The 26,106-nt window shown below is 48.5% G+C and overlaps 1 long non-coding RNA gene across 1 annotated transcript in view; it reads left to right on the forward strand.

The window, feature by feature from the left end:
• The first annotated feature begins 18,674 nt into the window (after positions 1 to 18,674).
• LOC146860805 (uncharacterized) overlaps positions 18,675 to 26,106 on the forward strand; it is a 66,300-nt gene continuing 58,868 nt past the window's right edge. Inside the window, exon 1 of the long non-coding RNA XR_014979206.1 lies at positions 18,675 to 18,916. This is a non-coding gene — a long non-coding RNA (uncharacterized LOC146860805). The remainder of the gene's footprint in view (positions 18,917 to 26,106) is intronic.

Genomic DNA, 26,106 nt, shown 5'->3' on the forward strand with positions numbered 1-26,106 from the left:
GCCGGGCGCGCTATCCCACGAGAGTTTGCGATCGCAAACACGTCATTGCGATCGCGAACACGTAATTCGACCCGGGACAGGAAATAAGCATCACGAGCAAGATGGCAGCGCCCATTAGCGACTGCATGGGCAAGTTGGAGATATATTTCCCCGGGAGCACGCAAAAACACATTGCGAACGGGCAGGAAAAGCAATCTCCGCATCTTCGTGAAAATTCCTCCTGCCCCTATAATTGAGTAGCATGCATTTAAGGTGTGGTTTGTTGTCAGCAGCAGTTGATTGAGTAATGGGTACTTGCTTAATGTTAGACTTGTTTAAAGATCTGTGCTGGGGCCTTGGTTCTCTGTGTGGGTAAGAACTGATTGGATTTGAGCCAAGTCGACTATGTTCCGGGAGTAGGTAGAGTTTTAAGAAAGTAGGAGGGCATGAATCATTATCTGAAAGAGTATCCTTCAATTTCACGGGCCTTGAATTGGTGGTGGAGTATGGTACCGTTCGCCATCTCCTATGTGGAGAAGCCAAGACACAATACCTAAATACCTGAATAAGAAAGATCAATATGTGAAAAAAAGTGGAAGCTATTTTATTATTTTTTTCCTTGAGAAGACCCAGTATGAGGCTAAAATCAATTTGTTCAGCGTAACCAGGTGACATGGAAGGTGTGCGCTGAGCCTTCTTTAAGAATTAATAATCTAGAGGGTAACAGCAGTGGCCTGGGAGACACCAGGGGGCGCCGGACCGACATGGCCGCCTAAAGAAGCGGCTCTGAGCGCCCGGCCCCGTCTTCTCCGACAACGTCAGCTCCTGGACGCCCTGGCCGGGAGCTGAGGGGAGCATCGTGAAGCGGAGCAGTCCCGCAGCCTGGGGGAGAACTTTGAAGCGCTCCGGTCCCCCCCGGGCGCCGCCAGCCGTGATTGAAGCGGGCCCGGGGCGCGGACGCGGAGCGCCTGGAGAGCAGTCCGGCGGCAAGGGCTACTGGAGCCCGCGGCGCCCACGAGGCATCCGGGCCCCGGGTCTCCAGGGGCACAGTGGGAGCAGCCTGTTTGCGGCGACCGCGGGGGCCCTCCCCCCCTGCCTACATTCTGTGGACCCTGCTTGCCAGTTGGGGAGTGGAGCTACTTTGGAGGGGCGGCTTGGCGCCGAGTGGAGGCCGGTGAGTGCGGCGGCATCGGCGTGGGCGGCAGTGCGCTGGAGGCAGTGCGGGGGCTCCAGTGGTGGATCCGGGGGGGGATTCTGTGATCCCCTGGCTACCTTCCTCCCCTCCCCCCCTCCCTTGCTGCAGCCCCTCCGGGAGCGCCCGCCTGGACCCGCGAGGGGGCGCTGTGGGGCCTGGGGCCATCCCCGAGTGTCGGGCCGCGACCGGCGGTCGGGAGGCCCGGCTCCCTCTTCTCTTCCCCCCTCCGTCCTTGCCCCGGGGGCCCTGGGGCCCGCCCTGCAGCGTTTGCCCACTGGTGTGGAGTGGCGAAATACGGAGCCTTACAGGCGGTGACGGCATCGGCTGGGGCGGAGTGAGGTGGCGGCGTATCATCTTTGACCCCGATGGGCCGTGGAACGGCGGAGGTCCCTGGGGAGGGATCGGCTGTCACATCGGGCAGCGCCCCGGGAGGCGATTTGCAGAGCCTGGGTCTGCCGGTTGCCTGGGTGAGTGGACACCCTACATACCCGCTCCTCCTCCTGCTGCCCGGATCCCCTGCCCCCCTGGGCTTGCTGGGATCCTCTGCGGGGCCCACCGGTGGGTGCGGTTGTCTCCCGCAGACTACGTGAGGCCATCATGGGCAAGAACAGGGCCTCCAAGCCGGCCCCTGCGGCCACCCAAACCAGGATTGACCAATTCACGACCTCTGAAAGAGGTCCTGGCTCGAATGGAAAGGCGGCATCGGCCCCTGCCACGGATCTGGCGGCCATCTTGCAGGCCATTAATGCATCCCGTTCCTCCCTGGAGGGCATGGTAGGTGAGGTCAAGGTGGACGTTGCCCTTCTCCGCCAGGACTTGCGTAATGCTACTACCCGCATTTCTGAGGCCGAATCGCGAATCTCGACAGCGGAGGACGACATCCGTCGTCCAAATGATTTGGTTGCAAGCCTCGTGGTTCCGGTAAGAGGTTTTAGTAATTTGTGTCATTGCCGCTATATTTTATTACTTTTTCTTGGTTGGCGATTGGCCGTGATTTATACATGGGCTTACACTATTGCGCCATGGGGGAACTTCCTCCATCACAATTATTATAATTGAGGACCGGCCATCATAAAGATACACCCTTTACTGCTCTGGCAAGGTTGCGCTGGTAGCTACCGGTTTCACTGGTGCGGCAGGAAGACAAACCCCCTCACTAGGGGGGGGCTCTGTATGGGTAGCGTATAACTAGATCATTTCCCCAGGGTACCACAGACTCCCGTGCGGTGCAATACCTTGGAGAGGTAGTAGGGGTGTTGCAGTATATGGCTATATGCTATGCTGCTCTGCTGGAGCACATTATTACCCAGGAAGGTGTTCTGGTGTGGCTGTAAGGAGCGTGCCTTCTTAAGGAACATCCATCTGGTGTAAGAGTCGGCTCTGCTTCTGTTAGCAGGCTCCATGTGAGCGGCGGCAGGCTTATCCCTGGGATTAAAGACATTTATTTAAAAGCTCATCACAATAACATGTAGATATTGATTAGTGACATGGTTCACAGGCAATGTTAATAAGTGATGCTAATAAGTTTAAAAATCATTCTCAAGGCATTTGTTGTAGGAGGACCCCTCCCAAACCCAAGTTTACCACCACTAGTTTGTGCCCATAGGGAACAGTATTTATTCCTTTCACATAGGGTTTTTTTACGGGGGGCATAATAACCGTCAGGGTATTAGTCCGTTTGGGGCTGAGCGGTGAGTATTGTTGCATGGGTTACCGGGTCTGGCTAGTTACCAGGCAATATTAAATCATCCAGCCTCGGTTTCCCTTGACCAAGGGTACGTCATCTTCGTAGTGTTAGCCATGCGGGGGTGGGAGGATGAATAAGCTTAAGAGATACATAGCAGGGGATACGGTGACGGGAGGCTCCCTGGTAAAGGTGGTGATGGAGTACAATTTACAAACTTCACCTCGGGTTCGGGGTATCTACGGGGCACGCGTTATACTATCACGGTAAAACCAGCCATGTTTACCCCTGTGGCGGCCTATAACCACAGGTCTTAACAGTAAGAGGCAAAACAAAACCAGCCTTTTATACCCCTGTGGCAGCCTATAACGACAGGTCTTAACAGTAAGGAGTTAAGCAACACCTCTCACAGAGGGAGCAGCTTTTTTCAGTGGGTGGAGCAATAGCTCAGAGGGCGGTTGTGCAGTAGTTTAGGTCAGTACAAGTCCTGCACAAGAGGGTCCTTTGATGGACACAAAATATGCAGCATAGCTGAGTGGTGTCTAGGCACAAGGAGGTGCCCAGTTGATAAGTTGACTATGGCTGATGTGTGCAGGTAAGGGTGGTGGGCAGCAGTTCTTCTTTGGGATTGGAGCAGCTGGGAGATGGATCACAACACAGGCATTCACACACGCTGTGTGTCATGAGTATTCCCAGAGGTTCTGGTGAAGCTGCCTATGGTGGTCATCAGCCTGGACTTAGCTTCTGGGGCATCTGGCTTGTGACAGAAGGGACTGACCTGCTGGTGGTCCCGGACGTCACCTGGCTGGAGATAGAGAGGTCAGACCTGCTGGTGGTTCCGGACTGCGGTGGGCCATAGGTGGGCGATCCGATACCAGAACAGAGGCATGATTGAGGGCACCGGTGGGGAGTCCAGTTGGAGGAGTCGAAGACCGACTGGCTGGGGGTTGTAGTCTTGGCAGCACTACCTGTGTTACCCTGGAGTTCCCTGGTAGGATGGAAGCTGTCTGGGGTTTGGCTACAGCATAAGCACCATGACGGACGGTGTGTTAAACGGCTCCTAGGATGCGCCGGTTGGGTGCCGAGTAGTTGCCATCAACCGGTAGGTAGCTGGTGGTTGGTAAGAGCGGAGGTTGACCCGCAGGCAGCACAGGTTTCTTGGTCATACCGGAACAGGTGAGTGCTGTAGAGGTGGCACCCAAGCAGTTAAGCACGATATAAGCTGGGGGGAGGGCGAGGCCGCCAGTAAGCTCCTCGCCCTGTGGCGGGGGCCCAGGCAAGAAAAGGGTGTGGACTTGCTTTTTGGCATGGACTGGCTGACCCTGGACAGGGCAAGCATTCATTGTGGGGCTCTGGGCTGGCGGGAGGGGGTAATGACCTGCTGGTGGTCCTGGACTCTCCTCCCCTACCCAGGATGCCGGTGTGTAAGTCTAAAAACATTGGAGGGGGTATACCCCGGTACGATGGGGCCAAGGCGGATGCAGTGCCCCGGTGGTAGTGCCTCTCTCTGGGAGGAGGACTAGCACGGAAAGTTACAACTGAAACAGTGCAAGTTGGGGCCTGCTGGCACAACATGCACAGGGGGCCATGACGAAGAGGTATGGCCATGATTGGATGGTAAATAATATTGTGTATACCTTTGCCTTGCAGAAAATGGTCAAGTATCTTAATCAAAATGAATAAAGGATTAATTACACTGCTTTAAGATTTAAGCCGTTCCCTGCTCATGACGGAACCACTCCGTCATGAGCCACGGGCGCCGTGTGCTCATGACGGAGTGGTTCTGTCATGCTGCGGCCGTTGGCGGCCGCTCCACCCACGCGGCACTGATTCCCCGCCTGTGCGGGCGATCAATGCGAGTGGGCGGAGTCGTGACGGAACCACTTCGTCATGAGCACAGCGCGCCCGTGGCTCATGACGGAGTGGTTCCGTCACGAGCATGGCGGCGCCGCGCTGACCCCGAACTCCCCCAGCGCCGCGTCGGAATTCGTGCCGCGGCGAAGGGGTTAATAAAAGACTACGCAGTGAACGACAACAACCTGCTTCATGTCTTTATGTGACCACATGTTGTGGGGAGGGTGAGGGCGACTCGCTCAGTGTATGCACACTATGAGCGGCGCCACCCGCACCTAGGGGCGTGGCGCCCTTAGTTGCATCCCCGGCGGAAGCCAGCATAGATTTCCTCGAGGTAGAAAGGGGACAAGGGGGAGACTGCAAGGTAGAAGAGGAAGAAGGTGAGGCGTGCCCATGCGTGCACAACGTCATCAGAGAGGCAGGGTCGTCCACCCCTCCTCCTGGGGTATAAAAGCTTTGGGAGCGGCAGAATTAATCCTCTTTGTCCTCTCCAAGCAGCTCTGGCGGCAGCGGGCCAGCGATGAGTTACCCACCCACCCATACCTACAAATAAGGACGAGCATGGCGGGGGCCCAGGCAAGAAAAGGGTGTAGACTTCCTTTTTGGCATGGACTGGCTGACCCTGGACAGGGCAAGCATTCATTGTGGGGCTCTGGGCTGGCGGGAGGGGGGACTGACCTACTGGTGGTCCTGGACTCTCCTGCCCTACCCAGGATGCCGGTGTGTAAGTCTAAGAACATTGGAGGGGGTATACCCCGGTACGGTGGGGCCAAGGCGGAAGCAGTGCACCGGTGGTAGTGCCTCTCTCTGGGAGGAGGACTAGCACAGAAAGTTACAACTGAAACAGGGCAAGTTGGGGCCTGCTGGCACAACATGCACAGGGGGCCATGACGAAGAGGTATGGCCATGATTGGATGGTAAATAATATTGTGTATACCTTTGCCTTGCAGAAAATCGTCAAGTACCTTAATCAAAATGAATAAAGGATTAATTACACTGCTTTAAGATTTAATAAAAGACTACGCAGTGAACGACAACAACCTGCTTCATGTCTTTATGTGGCCACATGTTGTGGGGAGGGTGAGGGCGACTCGCTCAGTGTATGCACACTAAGTAGTTACTTAATTATGTCCTGAAATTGGCTTGAAAGAAAGATGGTTCAGTCAAAAGTAGTTTAGGATCGGAATTATTCCCATGTCTAAATTACTTTTGACTGTACCATTTTTCTTTTAAGTGATTTTTAGGACATAATTAACCTATACTTCTTCTGATGTAACCGTATCCTGTAGGCTCTAGAGGTATGCCCCACATATAGGTTAGCCTTCATAGTATAACAAAAATACCTATTTAGGGTGGGATCGTCCCTTGGTATAAGTACCCTTACCTGTTTCAACTTGTAAAGAACATAGAACGTGCTACTTTTCTGAAACTCAGAAAATGATTTTGCTGCAAATGTGGTTGATTTTTTTTTGCAGTTTTATATAGCTCGGTCTCTGCCCACGGGCTTTGGATCGCCTTATATGAGCACCAGATTACATTACACAAGGTCATATTCAGTTTTTTAGACACAGGGAGATTAGTGCATTTTCCGAGTTGCACAGCATGTTGAGCAGACACAGAAGCTCTAACCAGGTTTTGCATTTCCAAAATCGGCAGTTCTGACCATTAGGTGACATCTCCTACCTTCTGTACTTTTGCTATTTCCCATCTGGTACGCCTGGACATCATGATAGTTGAGCCAGATTGACATCAATTTCTGTAGTCAAAAGTGATACTCCTTACATTTTGGTGTATGAATAGTATTTACACAATGCCACATTGTCAATTTTACATACAGAAGCACTCTGAGCAGCTGCACATCTACTGTAGACACCATGCCACTTCAGCCCAACACCCAGTACAATCATGCGTCAATCCCAATTTGGGGGTACTGATAAGAGAGGCTAACATGAAATAGTTCTGCATAGTCAAGGCTGATGCCGTTTCCAGCAATGCCTGCAAGTGACTGAAAGGTACAGCGAAGAACTCTGTGGAACCCTTTCTTATTGAGTGTGTCCAATATGGGGCGAGCTTAGTGGACTGCACTCTGTAGCACTGAGATCTAAGTGCATCAACTAAGGTAAGGTTCATCAGGCAGCTTTCAGATAACATTAGCGGTCAGTGATCCAGAGAGGCACTTGGTGCCCACTTGGAATTCTTAGAAACTAACTACCTCTGTCCAATTCCCCAAAATATTGTTGCTCATGTTCCCCTGTGTGAAATGGATTTCAGTATTAGCAAGAGTCTGAGGCTGGGTTTGTGAAGCATTTTCATTGTCCTTGCATCTCCAGGTAAGTGCTTCAGTAATATTTTCAAAGGCACGCAAGGGGCAATTTGCGCTGCCTTGTGTAGCTTGGTAAGGAAATGTAATGCAACGCAGCTGCTTGCACTGTGTTACGTTACATTTCTACTTGGGAGACATTCCATGGGTGGAGCATGGACGTTCCCATGCGTCCACCCATGGATTTTGGCATATTCCCAGATTGATTAAATCTAGTAAACACGGGAATGCCTCAAAATGTTACGTCTTCCCCAGTGAGGCGCAACGAGGAGACATAACTTTATTTTTCCTCGTTATTTCCTCTGTCTATGTTTGATGCATCACTGCATTACACATATAAAGAGGAACATGCTTCAAAGGTTGTTATTGTGCTGGAAGGTGTCCCTTCCTGCAGAAAAACAATCCTGCCTGTAATGCAGGCGCCCTAGCGCTATGCTGCAAGGGTGCGTGTGCTGGCACCAGGAAGCACAAAGTGCGCTAATGCAAGCAGAGAGTAGACATGTTCCATATCTTTGTGAACATGGATCATTTTTTCTCTCTCTCCCTTTCACACAACACAGCAGAAAAACGTGTTTGCTGCCCAGCATTGCATGAAATGTTAGTAAAAGTGCCCCTACGTTGCTAACCTAATAACAAAACTATTCAGGTAGGACCATGATTAATACATTTTTGAGTACTCTTTGGTTCCAACATATTGCTTGGTCTGCTTCTCTCACAAGGATGATCTTCATTAATATTATTTCACCCGTTAGTTAAAAATACTTAATATTAAGACTTCTAAAAGTATGTCTGAGATTAATGGGATTGCAGTGATACATATCATTTGAATAACACAACAATATGCAGAAGCTGGCAGTGCTTACTGTGTGTCATGGATGGGCATCAGAACTCATGTTTTGTAAAAAGGAGGAAAAGAAAGACAGAAAAACAGTGACAAAGCGAGAAAGCAGGGTTGAAACAGAATTTGCAAACGTGAGATAAAGAGATAGGGTAGTGGAAGAAAAGAGCATGAGGAGGATTCAAGACTGGGTAGCTCTTATATTCAGCAGCAGAGCCTGCTTAGGGCAGTGCGACCCGTGCAGCGACACCTGGCACCGAGCAGTGGGAGGGTGGGGTTTGCTGTCTTTAGAATTACTTATGGGTATAAAGGCACCTGCTTCAGAGGTCCTTATGTGTCCAGCAGTTTGCAGGCAACATTGCAAATATGAAGCTAATGCTTGAGATTAATGTTCTTGCCTGAGAGAGATCAGAGTTTTGTCTAGTGACATTTTTGACTGATCATAAAGTAGCACAGATGGTTAAGATGCTCCTGCATAGGAAGGTGTATCATGCATAGTATAGAACTGTATTTTATCTGGATAGCTCAGTGGGTAACTGCCTTTGGCACAGAGATCCTTTTGTTACTTTCAGTTCATAAATTGCAATCCTAATACAGCACAGTAACTATGAACTGTCATCAAAGAGCTGCATGCAAACTGCATTGTAAGGGTTAGAATGTTATGTTTTGCCCATTCTTTCGTTATCATAAAGTTGCTAAAAATTGTTTGTTTGGGTAGAAATTCATTCTTATTAGTAAAACCTACTCCAACCACTGCGATATTTAAATCCTGAGTTGTGCTTCTCCAGACTAAATATACTGCCTTCTTGTATGGATGCGTGATTTCTCCACCTTGAAATCCTCATTGTTTTATGTACCATTTTCTACAGATGAATACACACATTATTTATTGTCTCTATATCATGTCTGCGTGGTGTAAAGTGCACTGACACCCTAAACTGGTATGAGTAGAGCTACAAAACAAATGAAATGTTTATTAGTGAGGGGATAGGGAGAGATGAAGGGCACTTTTTAGATGGTGGTAGTGAGGGAATTTGTGCAGAAGGGGGTCTTTGGGGAGGAGGGGGAGTTGCCAAAAAAGATTGCCACACTGGCGACCAGGGCTAATGTCGGCTTCCAGCAGTACTGGCCACAGGCTCATAAGAACAACTTTGGGCCTCTACATATATTTATGTTTTATTTTTAAGAAATGAAGCGCCTCAGAAACACCAGTGCCCCTCTCCCCCCAGCATAGTTTTCACGCGTTAATTCATTGATGAATGAAGACAGCTTACCGATAACACAAGTCCAAACGTGTGCGAGAGGCTGGCACAGAAGATTAGCGAGATGAACACGAAGCTTGTGCACCTTTGCATCTAGAAAAGAGAAAAACAAAACAACAGTTTCTTCCCTCTGCAAGTTTTCTGTAAGGCTGCCCGGGGGGGGGGTTGCGCAGCGGCCCGCCCCTTTGAGGGCGGCCGCCTTAGTGCCACAGGAAGGCACAGGGGTGGGAGGTCGTGTCCCTGGGCTTGACCTAGGGAGACCCCAGACAGGTAGCTGCTTCCGGCGGGGAGGAGCTAAGGGGGGGTACATATTCGGTCCCCGCCCCCTCCTCGCCCTCTTGTCCGCTCGTTTGCCTTGGGTCGAGGTCGCAGTCCGCCGTCGTGGATTCGTCGTAGTGCGCACTCAGCCTCCTTTCAGCCTTTGCGGTGAGTCTTGCCGGTCACCTTCCTCTCGCCCCGGCCCTGTCCCTGGGCAGTACCAGGAGACGGGGCCCTGTGGTCGGTGTACCACGGGCGGGGGGAGGGCAGTGCGCGGAGGGCTGGCTGTGTTGCGTTGTTGTGGGGTGAGCAAGTGGCCTGTGTGGGCAGTCTCGGCTCTTCCTCCCACCGACGGGGTGTGTTGTTATGTTTAGTCGATCATGCGTTACCTCGTCACTCCGAGGGGCCTTGTTCTCGGAAAGTGGGCCTAGCTGACCGCTTCCTCCTGCAAGGCTCCTGGCGACCTCGTTAGCTGGCCTACCTCCCCCCCACCCTGGTCTCAAGGGTGGGAGCGACTGTACCCTGCTACACCCGACGCTGGCTCCTCCTCGGCGGGGACCGTAGTTTATACAGGGCGCACGTCCGTGGACCTGGGGAACTGGGTTCGAGTTTGGGTAACGACGCTCTACAGCACGTGGGCTGTCCCGGGTGAGCGGGTCCCTTGCCTCGGTGGGATAGGAGTGGGCCTGCGGGTTGGTCGGACTCCCTTGAATGGGGACCTCGGTTTGAGTGCCTGCTATCCGCTGTTACCTCCTGGGACCTGGGCCTCACATCCACTGAGTCACGGTGGCCTGAGTGGTTATGGCCGAGACTCTGTGACTCTAGGTTACAGTTTTCTATTCCACCAGAGTCGTGTTGAGGATGTTGCCCGCATGGCCCTAAAACTGCCGACGGTGGTGCAGCAATCCAGGGGCGAGCCTCGGGCTCGAGCGCACTCCCTGCGACTCTGGCCATTGCAAGTTACCCCCTCGTGTCTGATTATGAAATGCCATGCCGCGCTCATGCCAGCGATCCTCTCCCTCACGTCGTCCGTGCCAGATGACTGGGTCTGAGACTCGCCGTCTCGAGGCTACAGTCCTCTTCCCATTCATTCTTTCAATTTTGCTAATGCGATCCTGGCCATTTGCAGTTACCTTCCCGTGCCCGAACATTTATGCACGTGACGCGCTCATGCACAGCGCTCCCATCTCCATGTCGTTTCAGCGCTAGATACACATGGTCGTAGAATCCTAGTCGCGAGGTTACAGCTTCCTTCCTTTGATCCTTTTATTCAGATCTCCTCTGAGGGTTTGGTCCGTCGGCTTATTCTGCCGACTCCGGTGCTCACTAACATCGTTGTATTCGGGGCAATTCAAATAATCACCTCGTGCCGGAATATTTAATGTTATGCCGGGCTCTCGGGAGAGGATGTGGTTCACCAGCTTAAACTGCCGACTTTGGTGTAGGAGACCAGGGTTCGAGCCTCGAGGTTTCATTTACATCCTGTGATTCTGTGATTGTCATGTATACTGCAGAGGTTTGGATGCGTGGAAGACGTGGATTGGCCGTCGCGCTCGGCTGAAGACGGGGGAGCGTTCCGTGGTGGGGCTGCCTCGACTGCGGTTTCTTGGTTTCAAGTGTGGTAGGAGTAGCCTTGGATGGGCACGGCAGTCGGTCGGGCACGTACTGGATGAAACGCTGCCCTGCATAATAGATAGGACTGTGCATGGTGCACAAGCGTTTCAGTTAAGGTCTGAGACTCTGTTCAGGTAGATCTCTTTTGGTAGTGCCTGCTCCGGGACACCCGGGCCCGCGTTACCGTCCCCCCCCCCCCCCCCCTCGCCTAGAGACCCTTACGGGTGATGGTTCGCGTTCGTGGCTTTGTGGCAGAGCTGCCGTCCTTGGGTCTGAGGTATCACGGTTCGAGTCCGGCCTTTTAATTTCTCGGTGGTCAAGTGGTAAGGCGTCGATCTCATAATCTCGTAAACCAGAGATCACGGGTTCGGACCTCGTCCGAGCCTCTTATTGGATTATTTTGGACTCGGCAAGTGGTACATTGGCGCCACTTGAGCGCTTTGGCTGGCGCATGCCGGGCGTTTCTATACGCCTGTCGGGGGTCGGTAGTGATTAGGTGCGAAAGGGAGCAGTCAGGGCACCCGGGTCTGTGCGGCCCCTTCCCCCGTAATCCCCTCGAGGCAGTGGCATGTGTCCTGGGAGGGTTGGTGGTCCGCCGGAAGCGAGCCTGCTGTCGGGTGTAGGAACTTGTAGATCGCGGATCGACTAGGGGAGAGGAGTTGGCAACGGACAGGGCGCTCGAGCTCGGACCTGGGTTCAAGTTCGTTTTGACGCTGAACTTCTTAACTTCTTGTGATTCTGGGCAAATCTCAATCTCCCTGTGCCCGACAAAATAAATAAATAATGTGCGTCCCCATGTAATGCAACTGGTGCTTTGTAAGGCGCCCTGATACCTGATTGGACTCCGGCAAGCTAGCACTGTATAAAACTCTGCAATATTAGATAAATAATAATGTGCAAGTCTTCATCTATCCTACATGCTTTATAAAAGTTGGAATAACCTTCCATTGCGTCAGTGGCCTGGGCAATCCTCCCCCCCCGTCTCGTTTTCTGCTGTGGTGTGCCATGCTCAGTGGTCGACTGGGTGGCAGGCACCCCGGGTCTTGCCGCGGGGCCGCGCTCCGTCCGCTACACTACCACCTCCCCAGGCCGGCAACCTTTTAACTTACCAGGAGCAGATGGTACAGGGTAGGTTTTCGGGGCTCACGTGCAGCAGCCTACATCGGGCAGGCGTAGGCGCCCAAGCCTTGTGTCTCTTTCATGCTATCCGGGGTAGCAAAATTTTCCTCGCCTGGACAGTTTGCACTTCGGCGCCCGGGTGCTGCCTCCGCTCTGAGGGGGAGAGTCTGCGGCAAGGGCCAGGCCTATCCCCCGAGACGGCCAGAGAGGAGGTAGTCTGTTAGCTAGATGGGCCACTTTGGTGCAGGAACCAGGGTCGAACCTCGGGTCCCGTTCACTGACGGTGATTCTGAGGATCTCACTTTCCTCTCTTGCATGAATGTGTTAGGTATATACTGTGCTCAGGTAAGCGCTTCACTCTTCTGGGGCGAGTTTGCGCCGCCGATTTGGTACTGGAACCAGGGTTCTAGCCTCGGGGTTGCGTTCACATACGGTGAGTCTGGGCAACTCACTTAATCTCCCCGTGCCTGAAAGTGCAATGTATGAACTGTGCCCATGTAAACACTCCTACTTTAGGGTCGAGTCGCGCTGTCGATATTGGTGCGGAATTACATTGAGCCTAATCAGCATAGCGCAGGACACAAACCACATGATTTCCGGCAACTAATAATAATTTTCTAGGGATACCCAATGAAACTTGTTTATTGGGCGGAAAATAACAGAGTTCAAACATTTACCTACTGAAACTTATGCTTTCCATGCACAACTAGCTAGTGCATGTCCCATTACGATATGCTGGAGAGAACCAGGCCCGAAGTCTCAGCGCATTCTCAATATGCAGTGATTCTGGGCAAATCACTTAATCTCCCCGTGACAAAAAAGAAATGAGTGTGTCCTTGGTGTAGCGTTATTTGGTGCACAGGGTGTATAGACCAATGCAATAATCCTGCATCAGTTGTAATTTGGACTTCAGCCCGCCTGAAAGAGATTGTTATTTGTGGTTACAATGCAGGATATGGTTTAGCTTGGTTGAAGACTGTTTAGATATCACCATCCTATTATGGAGAGGAGCATAGTTGAGTAGACTGCCTTAAGTCTTTAGTTTCGACTAGGCACTATTTAAGAACTCTGCTTCATGTGTGTGAGATGATTTTCATCTGGCAAGGAAATATATGGAAAGGGCTTTAGGGGACAACATATTCTGATTGGCACGAAGTAGAAATGACTTTTAGGAGGAAGGTAGGGGTCATGTTTAACATTGCCTTGTTTTTGGTGTAATGTGATATATGGCTTAATGAAACATAGGGGCTGCATCACACAATTTGGTACTGAAGTAGTCACAACGCAGCACAAACTGTGAACTGCAGCTATATGCAGGGGCTTGAGTTGGAAAGCATTCGTGTAATAGCTCATTGTTATGATCCCTGGGAGAATCCAACATATTTGGAGAGGAAACCTTGTACAAACTTCCATAAATTCCTATATACTGGGAGAGTGAGGAAAGAAGTAGGGGAAGAACTTTGTCTATATGCAGCAAGAGCTGCTAAGAGCCATGAGTTGAACTTCATTAAATACAAAACATGGCCTCGCTCTTCTCTTTTGGGACCTTTAGTGAATCACCTGACCGCTTGGCAAACTTGATGCACAGCTTCTTCTATTTGCATGTGGAAGATGGCCAGATGCTCTTGGGGTTAAACGTTGACTTTATGTCTCAACACTTTCCTTTAATTAAGGAACTGTTTAAGTCTACAGTGCCTCTCTTCTAAATTATTGTGCTGGTGGTGAATGGACAATAAATATGCCTTTACAACTTGTTTTATCACGTGTGCTGTGCATTCAAAGACAGGTCATATGTCCCTGGTTGCGGTTTGGGTTTGCGGTGGTTGATTTGCCTTCCTCCCATGCATTGTCAGGTAATGGCATCGTTGCTTGTCTTAGAGATTGGGTGACGTTGCTTGAGTTCTGGTTACCTGGTCGTTCTTTGGGGCTCCTGAGGGTATGATGACCTACCGGCAAGGAACAGCTAGGGTGGTTTACGTGTGCTTCAGCAATCAGTTAAAAAAAAAAAAAAAAAAAAAGGAAGGCTACGGGGGCCCTGGCTCACACGGTAGTGGGCAAAGATCACACACGCCACAGGTGCCGAGGCCTGTTCTGATGCCTGGCGTTGTGCTCCCAGGTTACTTCTGAAGGGCTAGGCCTTCAGATGCTGAAAGGATGTCCGTGGTTATTTACTTGATTGTTAAACGATGGGTTATTTCCGGGGTCTCCGCTGGTGTAGAGCGTTAGGTGCTTGTTGTCCTTCCATCGTGCCGGTTTGATGCGGGATGGTGGTTTTTTGGGCACAGCCACGTGGTGGGGTTTTCTGTGTCTGACTGGGGTTAGCTTTCCGTTAATCTCCCTATGTGTCGCACACGGTTGCAAGACAGGGGGGTCGGTTTGATGCGGGATGAAGGTTTTGGGGCAGATCACAGGCTGCTTCCTCTTGCTGTGTTTGTTCTTCTAGGTGTGGTAGGGTCAAGTGACGGAGGAGAGCAATCATCTTGTGGTATATCTGGGCATGATAGAACGCCAGGCAAGATTGTAGCGTAGGCAGATAGTGGCACTTATCAGGGAAGGAATGTTGGTCTCAATGGCATGCCGCCATGCAAGGGGACCATGTACCTAGGTCACGTACATCAGGCTGTGACAGGTGAACAGGGACCATGTGTACTAGAATATCAGGAGTGGTTCCCACCACGGTCGGGCAGAAGGGGAGCTGTCATCTTGATGCTCGATGGACACCCTTACTCCATCACACCCATTGTAAGCTGAGGATGCCTGTTGACGCTGTTAGACCTGCTATTAGTTAGTACACTCACTGTTGTGCCTTGGCTCGGTTTGTCTCGCATCAGGGCCAGTTGGGGTTACTGGCGAATTTTTTGCTCTAAGGCCGAGGCGGGCGCTTCTAGAACAGGGCAAGATTGGTTAGGCCAGGCAGCATGACAAAGGTCTTCTCGGCACTGGCAGAATGGTACAGGCTGCGAAGTAGAGCCTTTGCAGAACTTAGATTTGTCTACATCCGGCTAGGGAATGTTTAGCAGCAGGAAGGTATTGAACCATGGTGAGCAATTGGTTTTGGGTTCGTGCGCAACAGGAGCAAGGGAATTGCGTTCTGTTCCATCAGGGTACGGGGACAGTCTATACCACCAGTTACTGTAGAGCTGCCATTTTCGCGCTGGGCTGGGGTGTCAATATCTTCCAACTTTACAGCCAGACTCTGAGCAGGCAAAGGCATATTTGTGATGGTGCAACGGGCACTCAACAGTAGAGTTAGATGTGTCATCATACCCCGATATAACGGTAGTGATGAAACGTAGGTTGTGGCTACACACGACCAGGCACTCTAGGGCAGCTGGGGCGGGGGTGTGCCAGTGCCAAGAGGGTGCGGGTTGCCTGGGTAGGGCTGCTGGCTTGAAGGGAGCACTACTCGGATCGCCACAAGGGCACGTTTGTGTCATAGAAGGCTGAATTGATACTTTTATGGCATGGTGCCAGTTGCTCTAGTTATGCGCATGTGCTTGGCAGTGTCAGAAACATTCAGAACGCAATGCTGGTGGTTAGCCTGTTGTCATGCTGTTCAGAGGTATTTTAGCTCAGGCATGGCCATGCAGGGGTTATAGGCCGGGGGCCTGCCCTGGGATTCGGTTAACAGGCAGGTGAAGCAGCAGAACGTGGAGGGGCTTGGGTTGGACCTCTGGATACTAGGGCGGAGCCGGGTTGCTCACTTGGTAGCCCTCCCTTGAGTTCGATGAAACAGGTACCTTTGATGCAAGTATTAGTACCGGGTAACTTCTCCCGCCCTTCAGCACTGGCTGGCAGCTATGCAGGTTGTGGAAGTGGCCTTCCAACAGGGGCGTATGGTCCATATGATCGAGGGAAACACCGGGGTAACACTTTTGGGCTCTATTCCGCAGGAGAACATTTGGCTTTCCCAGTATTCAATTAGAGAAGCATTTTACAAGTTTCTCTCCTCTGTGGTCACCCTGACCTGTCCCTCCCTGGTATACTAGCAAATTTTGGGAGGGCAAGGCTTACAGTTGATGGGGACTGATGGAATGCGATGGGCGTACTCCAACGGAGTGAAAGAGGAAGCAAGGCGGGCTTGTCATCTCTTACCACCTCCCGCATGGGCACTGCCAGGCAGGAGTGTCTTGTCAAAGGGATTGTTCTATAGCCATGCAAAGGCAACCTTGGACCATCGCTTAGTTTGGTGTAGGTCATTTCAGACAAATCCATGGGAAAGTTTAAAAGGACGGGGGAATTCGTCCTGTTGGTACACGCTGGCCGCCGGCCCGGTTGGGCGTAGACTTGTTTGGCTGGACCTGGGAGAAGCCCGGTACCGGTATGCTGTAGGTATAAAGGCCTACCGGGAGCCATGCGCAGTGGCGCAGAGCAAAGAGGTCTTGGCTTCATCAGGCATGGTCTTATACACGCCAAGTCCACAGGGTGCCTGGAGGGAGATGGAAGTGCACCTTTCTAGTTTAGGTATGGATGTTTGCCGACTGGACCTAGGGGAAGCTTTGGCTGCAGCAGGTTGTAAGTACATAGGTCTACCTTGGTGGGGGGCCCTGGTAGTGACGGTGGCCACTCCCAAGGCTGTGGAGGAGTTACAGGGCGATCCAGGGTCTGCACATACCAAGGGGTATAGCATGCAGCAGCACCGTGTGGTGCTAAGCCAGGATACCCAGGGATCTTTTAGCGTGTCCACTGGAAGACCTACGGCGCCCCGCTAACCGACAGGCGGTTGTGGGTCTGAGCAACCGGGGGCTGCCATGTATGCTCCGCCCACCCATCACGGGGGGGCGTGTGTAGCATGTGGACTGGAGGTCCACGGATGGGAGGGGGGGACCCTCCCAACATTTGGTAGACACCAATTGGCGTTGCCATGGTGACTCTAGGCTTATCAGACGGGCAGGCGGCATGGGGCTGGCCTGCCCTGGGATCGCCCGTAAGATAACCCACCGTGTTTGCATATGTATTATGCTAATAAACCTGCAGCAATATTTCTCCACTTACATTCAGTGTCATGTGTTTTATTATGATTATGTACTGATGTGTGCTATGATAACTGTTGCCGATATTGGCACTATGTAAGGCTGCCCGGGGGGGGGGTTGCGCAGCGGCCCGCCCCTTTGAGGGCGGCCGCCTTAGTGCCACAGGAAGGCACAGGGGTGGGAGGTCGTGTCCCTGGGCTTGACCTAGGGAGACCCCAGACAGGTAGCTGCTTCCGGCGGGGAGGAGCTAAGGGGGGGTACATATTCGGTCCCCGCCCCCTCCTCGCCCTCTTGTCCGCTCGTTTGCCTTGCCCGCCCATCCGCTTACCCGGCATCCGGAGGGACAAAAAGGGGGGGGGAGGTTTTTTCTAACAATTTTCACTTTGTGTTGCAGGAGGAGTTACAGGGCGATCCAGGGTCTGCACATACCAAGGGGTATAGCATGCAGCAGCACCGTGTGGTGCTAAGCCAGGATACCCAGGGATCTTTTAGCGTGTCCACTGGAAGACCTACGGCGCCCCGCTAACCGACAGGCGGTTGTGGGTCTGAGCAACCGGGGGCTGCCATGTATGCTCCGCCCACCCATCACGGGGGGGCGTGTGTAGCATGTGGACTGGAGGTCCACGGATGGGAGGGGGGGACCCTCCCAACATTTGGTAGACACCAATTGGCGTTGCCATGGTGACTCTAGGCTTATCAGACGGGCAGGCGGCATGGGGCTGGCCTGCCCTGGGATCGCCCGTAAGATAACCCACCGTGTTTGCATATGTATTATGCTAATAAACCTGCAGCAATATTTCTCCACTTACATTCAGTGTCATGTGTTTTATTATGATTATGTACTGATGTGTGCTATGATAACTGTTGCCGATATTGGCACTATGAACTTTGCCAAGTCAAAAATAAAAGTGAAGTCGATGACCTAACAGTCGGTCCCAGAATATAGAAATGTTCTTCTTAAATGCCTCCGCCCCTTTTTAAGCTATGACAATTCTGCTGTGTCGGCGCCTACCCACGCGAGTTCAGGTAGAGAGGAATATAGCTTCGAGGGAGACTGGGGCTAGTTATTTTTGAGCCACGATTCATATTTAGCCTGACAACTCATTAATAAGTTGGGATGTAAACTAAAGGCTGGCATACTTCATTATTTCATCGTCACCTTTATCTGGCGTCGATGAAGTTATGCAAAGAAAACATTGTCAAGCAGCATGCAGTATACAATGTTCCTTCCATCGTCGGGGGCGAAAACATAATTAAACATGTGCATGATGTCTACATCATCCCTGAATTTAGGAATCGCGGGGTCAGGGCGTGCGTTCTAAACTCAGGCAACAAAAATGTGTGGAACATGACTCAACTCAAGCTGACAACGGCGCTTGCGAGATAAACCGCATAACACAGAGAGACGCGGCTGTGAAGGAGAGAGAGGGAAGTGAGGGCAGAGCTTGTCACCTTGGCAGAGTGTGGCGGTCTGTCCTTCAGGCAGTCGTGTTCGTCCGGCCTCTGGACAGCGGGCAGCAGGCGCGCTTGCACGTGCAGGCTCTGGGCATGCAGGGCGGTGACGGGGCTGCAGACCTCGCTGAATATCAAGATGAAAACCTCTGAAAAAGGGTAACAGCAGACCCCACTGCGTAGTCGGAGATGTGCACGCAGCCTGGGCGATCTCTTTGTAGGAGAAGCCTTCTCCTCCGCTCTATTTATTGTCCGGTGTGAAAGGACCAGGGCTTGTCACTCCCGTCAAACAGCCATTAGTACGCGGATGTTAGTCCGCCTACCATTACTTAGCAAACAAGGAGAAGAGAGGAACCGAGGAGAGAGAGGTAAGAGGGGCTGTGTAGTATTTAAGGGTTTAGGGTAGCGTAGCGGTGTTTAAGTAGTGTAAGGTAGTGTAGTGTAAGCATGATTTTAGTGCGATGTTTTTAATTAGCATAAGCCATAGTACATTTATAACCATTTGTGTTGTAAATGCATGCACAGTTAAAACTTGCGAAGTAATGGTTTATGCTAAGTAAAAACATTGCACTACAATCATGCGAAGTAATGGTATGCGAAGTATCGACATACATTCAGGTTTGAATTTCCATCCTGTTATATTAGAGTAAAACATAATGTACATATTTTCTTTGACCTAGATCCTTCTGAGCAGATATCCTTGATATTTTGGCCAGGACATTTCCCAAATATGGTTTCTCATGTGCATCCTTAAATGCAACTGATCAAGGATTCATTTGAGTACAGCTCACTTGTGTTTCTGAACTATTCATCTCGTCTCATAAGCAACAACACAGTAAGCCACTGTCTGAGAATCTCAATTCATGCCTTACATTCACAGTGAGGAATTGCTCAGTTAAACCAAATCCAAGCCTGGTCTGTGAGTTGCTTATTGAGTCTGACCGTCATTTGTAGTTTATGCAGATATGAACATGTGTATGCTTGATATACCATGTGTCCATTTGGAAAAGCTAGAATTACCCTGGCCCTGTAAACTCCAGTAGCAGGTGAGTTGCAAAGCTCTACAATAAGCTGCACAATCATTGTAATGCAAATGTAAGTTAATTTGTTTAAATATTTAGGGCAGCAAACTAAAAACATTTCAATCTGTTGTCTCTTAACCAAACACCCAGAAAGTGATAATTAGAACTAAAGGTGATTCTATTTTTCCCTGATTCTGTGTTTCCCTGTATACCATTACTTCTTACATCCTCTTCAAGAAATGTTAACTATAGTTTTTTTAAGTTTAATATGTTTATTGAAGTAAAAGTATACATGAAATTCGGCATACCAATCCATTAGCATAAAACAAAGAAGGCAAGTAATTCAACATCATCTAGCAGTGAATGAAAAGATAATAATGCCCAATTTAAAACGAGACTGAGTGGATGGTAATCCTAAGAAGTATAGCTAAGAAAAGTTGAAAGGAGAGGAGAAGAAGAAAAAAAGGAGGCGAGAGATAAAGAAAAGGAAAAATGGACCCTTGCACCGAAAAAAACGTCCTGAAACTGTGTATAAACATATTAATGATAAAAAGGTGATGAAGACAACATGGTTAATGAGCGAAACAATAAATTACAAACAAAGTATTGTAAGTTAGAAAGTAATTAGGCTGTATCGCTTGCAAGTGTAGACAAACATGAGTAAGTGGTTCCCACAGTTTATCGCATTTGCCAATAAAGAAGTTGAGTGTTAATGATACCAATCCAGTCGATGGTTATGACATACCAAGTTTCACCACTATTGAAGTTTAATATTGTCGATAGATTTCCAATTCAAGATAATCATTTTATTATGAGACCATAGATTACTCAAACCACCTAGAAATAAAACAACTATGTGATATCCCCTAGTCTTGTCCAGACATGCTCCCAAAATTGGGATATCTTAAGACATAGGAAAAACATATGAATGTAGGTACTGGGAATGGTATTTCAACACTAGAAGATATGTGGTTTTGAGCAATTTTAGTTTCAAAAGATTTACTGGGGTGTAAAAAAGTCCAATATAAAAGTAGTATAACGTTTGACTGAGATTGGCTGGACATGCAGTAGTATAAATCTTTTCCCATATTTTTTCCCATAAGGGTATCGGCCAACTGAATAGTAATAAAGATTCCCATAAGAGTTTGAGTTTGGATTTAGGTTCCTCTGTTGAAAGCGTTCTCAATGTTTTATTTATAAATGCTGCTTTGGAGGGGTTGGTGATGGAGCTGGGGAAGGGGGTGTCTACGGATCATATTTCTAAATGGACGAGGTTGGAAAGGAGAGAAGTATTGCAGCGAGCAAGGGTTCCAAAAGCTAATTTTGTTTCAGACACTTAGGTGGGAGAGTAAAGGAAGAGAAAGGAGTTTCAAAATGAATGCATTGCTATCGAGAAGTGAGTGAGAGACTGTAAATAAACCCTTGTTCAACCAGTTTCGCCAAAACAGCGACTTTCCATTTTTCAAGAGACATTTATTATACCAAATGGAGCTTTGAAGAAATTGCTCATATAAGGAGATATGAGCTACTAAATATGGCTTCAAAAACGAACAGGAGTGTGCTATTCATATATGGAAAGATGAGATACTAAATATGGCTTGAAAAGAGAACAGGAGTGTGCTGCTCATATAAGGAGAGATGAGCTATGAAATATGGCTTGAAAAGCAAACATGAGTGTGCCATAGATGAAGGTATCCAATATTTAGGGGTTTGAAACATATGAAGGATGTGCGAAAGGAGGAAACAGGGAAATTGACCCTTCCTGAAATCTTGGGTAATTTCATTCAATGTAAAGATGTACACGATGGTTTCTTGTTCCAGAGAAATTGAGATAAGAGCTTAACAATAACTATAAATATTTCCCTGTGATTTTAATTGGTAGCATCATAAGATAAAAATTGATGTTAGGAAATTCCATAATGCTGATTGTCAAGGCAGCCACATTATGACAAGAATAATGGTTACCAACCCAGCATCTGTTTTGTAATTACATAAAGAAGAGCATCCATATTAGATTGCAGTGTGTCTCTGAGACTGTTGCAATACAAGATCTCTAGACATTTATCTTGTCGGGGTACCAGGAAAGGCCCATACCAGCAAAAGTATTTTTTATCTTATTCAAAGGCATCACTACAGATTTTTCTAAACTGAGTTTTTAGACGGCAACCCTGATTTTCAGGCTGCTTTTAAAATTAAATTATATGCAAATTCAACTTTGGAATTGAAAGTACTTCCAATGTCTTGAACTACCTTATTTTTGCATATATGTTACCACTACTGTCTCCCCTAAGTGTCCCAAGGGCAGGATGCCTTGCCACTATGAGCAGGGGCGTTTTAAACTATGTTTATATGTCTTTTGGAGGGAAAAACAACCAATTCCCCCCCCCCCATTGTAGCACATTGGCTCCATAGACTAAAATTGGAATACTTTAATAAAGTAGAACTAGTGGTAGGAGTGGGCTAAAACTATACTTCGAAGTATTAAAATGATAGCTAGAGTAAATCCAACAACTTGCCAAGGTTAGATTTATTATAACTATCACAGAAAAGAAGTTATATGACTTTCTTTTCTGAAGAACCAAAATTCAGCCTTCCAGCAGCCTCTCCTGAGTAGCCCGCCTTTGACAGGCTGGCCCAAACTGCTCTGATGAGGTGTAAAGCTACCTGCATAGACTCAAAGGAGATCTGGTGGGAAGAGATCTGAGGCTGCAGAGCAAAAGGTAGGACTGTGGTGGAGTAGCCCAACTGGTCTTCAAAGAGGCAATCACAGTTTGAACAGGACGCCACTCACCCCAACATCCTGCACCCCCAGTCGGACAGGAGCCCCGGTAATTGAATAAGCAGAGGGGCTGGAAGGGGAGTATTAGGGAAAAGTACCAATGCCCATGGGTTGGCTTAGCCAGATCTTAACCAACATGAGAGAGTTTCTCCATTTTGGATTTGAAATGAATAGGGCTTTCTTGGACAAGAATATGCCACACTTTGGAGGAAGTTGTCATACCTGAGGGGGGCACCCTACACCCCATTGGTCAGGGGTACCCCCTGTATGTCACCCAAGAACACTGGACAAATATGGGAGAGCTGCCCACCAACTCACATCCCTTCCAGAAACTACAAGAAAAAGAAGGACTGCCTTGCTGGAACACTGGCCTGCATCAAGAAGATTGAAATCTGAAGGACTGCACCTGCTGCACACTTTGGAACTACAGGCCTAATGACTTTGCCTTGCTTTAAAAAGTGAATTAGTGGACTCCATGAAAGCAACAGGTTAGAAGAGCTCCATCTGCATCATCTCCAGCAAGACGAAACCAGCTGACCACCTTCAGCTCGACTTTAAAGGTTTTGCAAGGTGCATTGTTTGAGATGTAGTCCCAACATCCCAAAGAGCAACTCAGAGCTTCTTCAACCCTGTATTGGTGTTGTGGAATCTTTAGCACTCCAAAAGACCTTTAGTTTGGAGAAGTTTGGAGAATTTTTGTTAAAAAGCTCCAAAAGGTGATCGACTCTCTGACGAGAGTCAAGCCGGCGACGTTGAACCGCTACTCGGCCTAAGAGTCAGGTTTGCCCCGCTGAATCTTCAGAGCTTTTTGGCATCAACAAAACTTCCAGGCATTTCCCGAGGCATCACACTGAGCCAAGCCACCGTCATCAAATCCAAAGCCGGCCTGACGAGGAACCTCGCTCGACGTCGAGAGAAAAATCTCCAAAAAAGTGACTACGTCGGATGGTGAAAACGTGACTGGGCCCTCCCGCTAAGTGTATCCAACCCATGCTCCATTGCAGTCAGCCTGAAACTTTGACTTTGTCGTGGTCAAGCGCAACCAGATGGGCCAAAGTGGCGCTTTTGGCTTTTAGGCACTAGAAAGCACTTTTTCTTCGAAAATTCATATCTCTTGTTCCCTACATTGTATTTTTGTAGTTTTGGTTTCATTGAAATCATAAACATATTTCCTATTTCTATAAATTAATGTTGGATTCTTATTGTGTATTGAGTCTTACTTATTACATGTATTGATGTTTTTACATGCTTCACTCACCGGTCTCCTAAGTTAAGCGTACCTGCTCACAGGCAACTAAGGGAATAATTTATTGAGACCTTGACTGGGTATTATTTTGTGTTTGTGACCTTAATACTATTCGTAGGAACCTACTTACCTCTACTAATCAACCACATTCCATAATTTCTACCCTCATTATATCCAGCATTAATCTTGAGGAGTATATCTATATATATATATATTTTTTGTTTTTTGTTTTGCAGAGTTTAATATAGCTGAACTTGACCCGAATCCAATCAGGTATCAGAGCGCTTTACATAGCACCAGTTCCGTTATATGAGGACACTCATTAATTTTTTGTTAGGCAGAGGGAGATTAAGTGATTTGCCCAGAATCACAGGATGTTTAGCATCATTACCGAGACTCGAACCCAGTTCCCCCAGGTCCGAGGTCGAGCGCCCTAACCGTTAGGCCAACTCCTCTCACAGGCTTTTTCTAAAGATTTAAAAAGAAATGTGATTTATATAGTTTTATATAGTGCAAACATGACCCTTGTGGGTATCAGAAGTTTAAAATGTTCGAGGCAACACCTAGAAAAACAGCATCACCATATGGACAGGACATGGTATGGGAAAATTCCCCTAACAGGACCTCTTAAGCTCCATGATGCTTACGAACCGAGAAATAGGCACATGGCATGCAGGAAATAAGCATACGTGCAGACTAAGGGCTAAATTATCTCCTGGCATTTAGTTCATGTATTCCACAGCAGTAGTTAATTCATCAGTATTAACTTATTTCTTGAATGAAGCAGTTGAGGTATTCAGTCTGATTTCTTGGGTTAGGGCATTCCAGATTCTCAGGGTTATACCCGAGAGGGCTTGGTTATATGTTTTCTTTTTATAGAATTTCAGTGGTTTAAGCAGAGGGGAACTAATGCCTCTCGATGCTCTACCGTCACCAGATAGCTCCAGTTTTTGTTAAACCTATCTTGGAGTGTTGGAGTGTAGGGCAATATGGGTCATGAAAGCAATTTTTAAATTAATCCTTGCTTCGTATGGGAGCCAGTTTAGAGATTTAAGACCAAGTTTGATGTGATTGTTTCTTTAGATCCTGTAATGAGCCTTGCAACAGAGTTAAGAGTGGCACTTTGTGGTGGCAGGTTAGATCTTGGTGGGCCACAGAGGGTAGCACTCCCATAGTCCAACCTGGGTATCACTAGGGCTTGAACAGTTGACTTGAAGTCATTCGCGGGTAGGCCGGGTCTTATTTCTCTTAAGATGTTCATGTGGAAGTTTGCGCCTTTGATGGCAGCAACTTGTGCTCCTGGATGTTCAGATTCTTGTCAAGAGTTATTCCCAGAGATCTTATTGAATCTATAATGTATGGTACAAAGTTAGGAGCTGTTAGTTGTTTTATCCATTCTACGATGTACAGTGAATGTTTGGTTGGGGCAATTATGAGGAATTCCGTTTTGAGAGCATGTAGTTTGAGGTAGTTACAAGTCATCCATTTTTATATTTTTTGTAGTTTTGTATTGAGCACCCTAATATCTTCAGAGAAGAGATTTACAGTTGGGTGTCATCTGCGTACATGTGCTAGTAGATGTTAGATAAGTTCAACAATTTGGTAAGAGGTTCCATGAACAAGTTAAAGAAAGTAGAAGAGATCCAATACCCCTGAGGGACCCAAAACTTTAATTGAGTAGGGTTAGATGTGTGTTTTGTTGAGCAGAAAAGAATTAAACCAGGTAAGAATGGACGCCGATATCCCCATCCTACATTCAAGTAGGTCTAGGAGGCTGGCATGTTTGACCGTATTGAAAGTTAATGAGAGGTCTTAGAGGATAAAAAGGCAGGATTTGGTCTGATGCTACATTTGTAGTGCATCATCAACTATGAGTGTAAATGCCAATTTAGTGCTGTGGCCCTAACAGAAGCTGGATTGGAATTGATCTAAGAGACTGAATTGATCACTGTGGTTACAAAGTTGATTATGGATATATTTGTAAAGTAGGTTTGGTAGAGTCGGAATCTTAAAGATTGGTCGTAAATTGTGTAGGTCTGAGGGATTTGCGGTGGGGTTTTTGAAAATGAAGGTAATCTGCTCAGCTTTAAGGCACTCAGGTATCGATCCTTGAAGAACTGAGGCATTAATTAGCTTGGTCAAGAGTAGGAGTTAGGACTTTTTGATCTCACTGCAGACATTTGTTGTTCGCTAAAGTGGTTTGAAGATTTTAATGCTGTTAGGATTTTAAGAAACACGCTTTCATCAAATGCTTTGGATATGCTCAAAGAAGCATTGCTTTGGAGGTGTGAGCTGGGCAATATGGTGTCTTGGCCATTAGGGGTTGGGGGTGCTAATATGAGATGAGAGAGGAAGTTGCTCCCTCGCTGTTTGCAGGCCACTTTAAATTTTCCCCATCGTACGCTAATTTGTACATGGAGAGATTTGAGGCACATCATCTATGGCTTCTTGGACCTTCAGAACTGACAGGACTTATAGTATACTGAACAAGATACATAGATGATATTTTTA

This window comes from Triturus cristatus, chromosome 3_1, assembly GCF_964204655.1.
Source record: "Triturus cristatus chromosome 3_1, aTriCri1.1, whole genome shotgun sequence".
In the NCBI taxonomy this organism is placed as follows: Eukaryota; Metazoa; Chordata; class Amphibia; order Caudata; family Salamandridae; genus Triturus; species Triturus cristatus.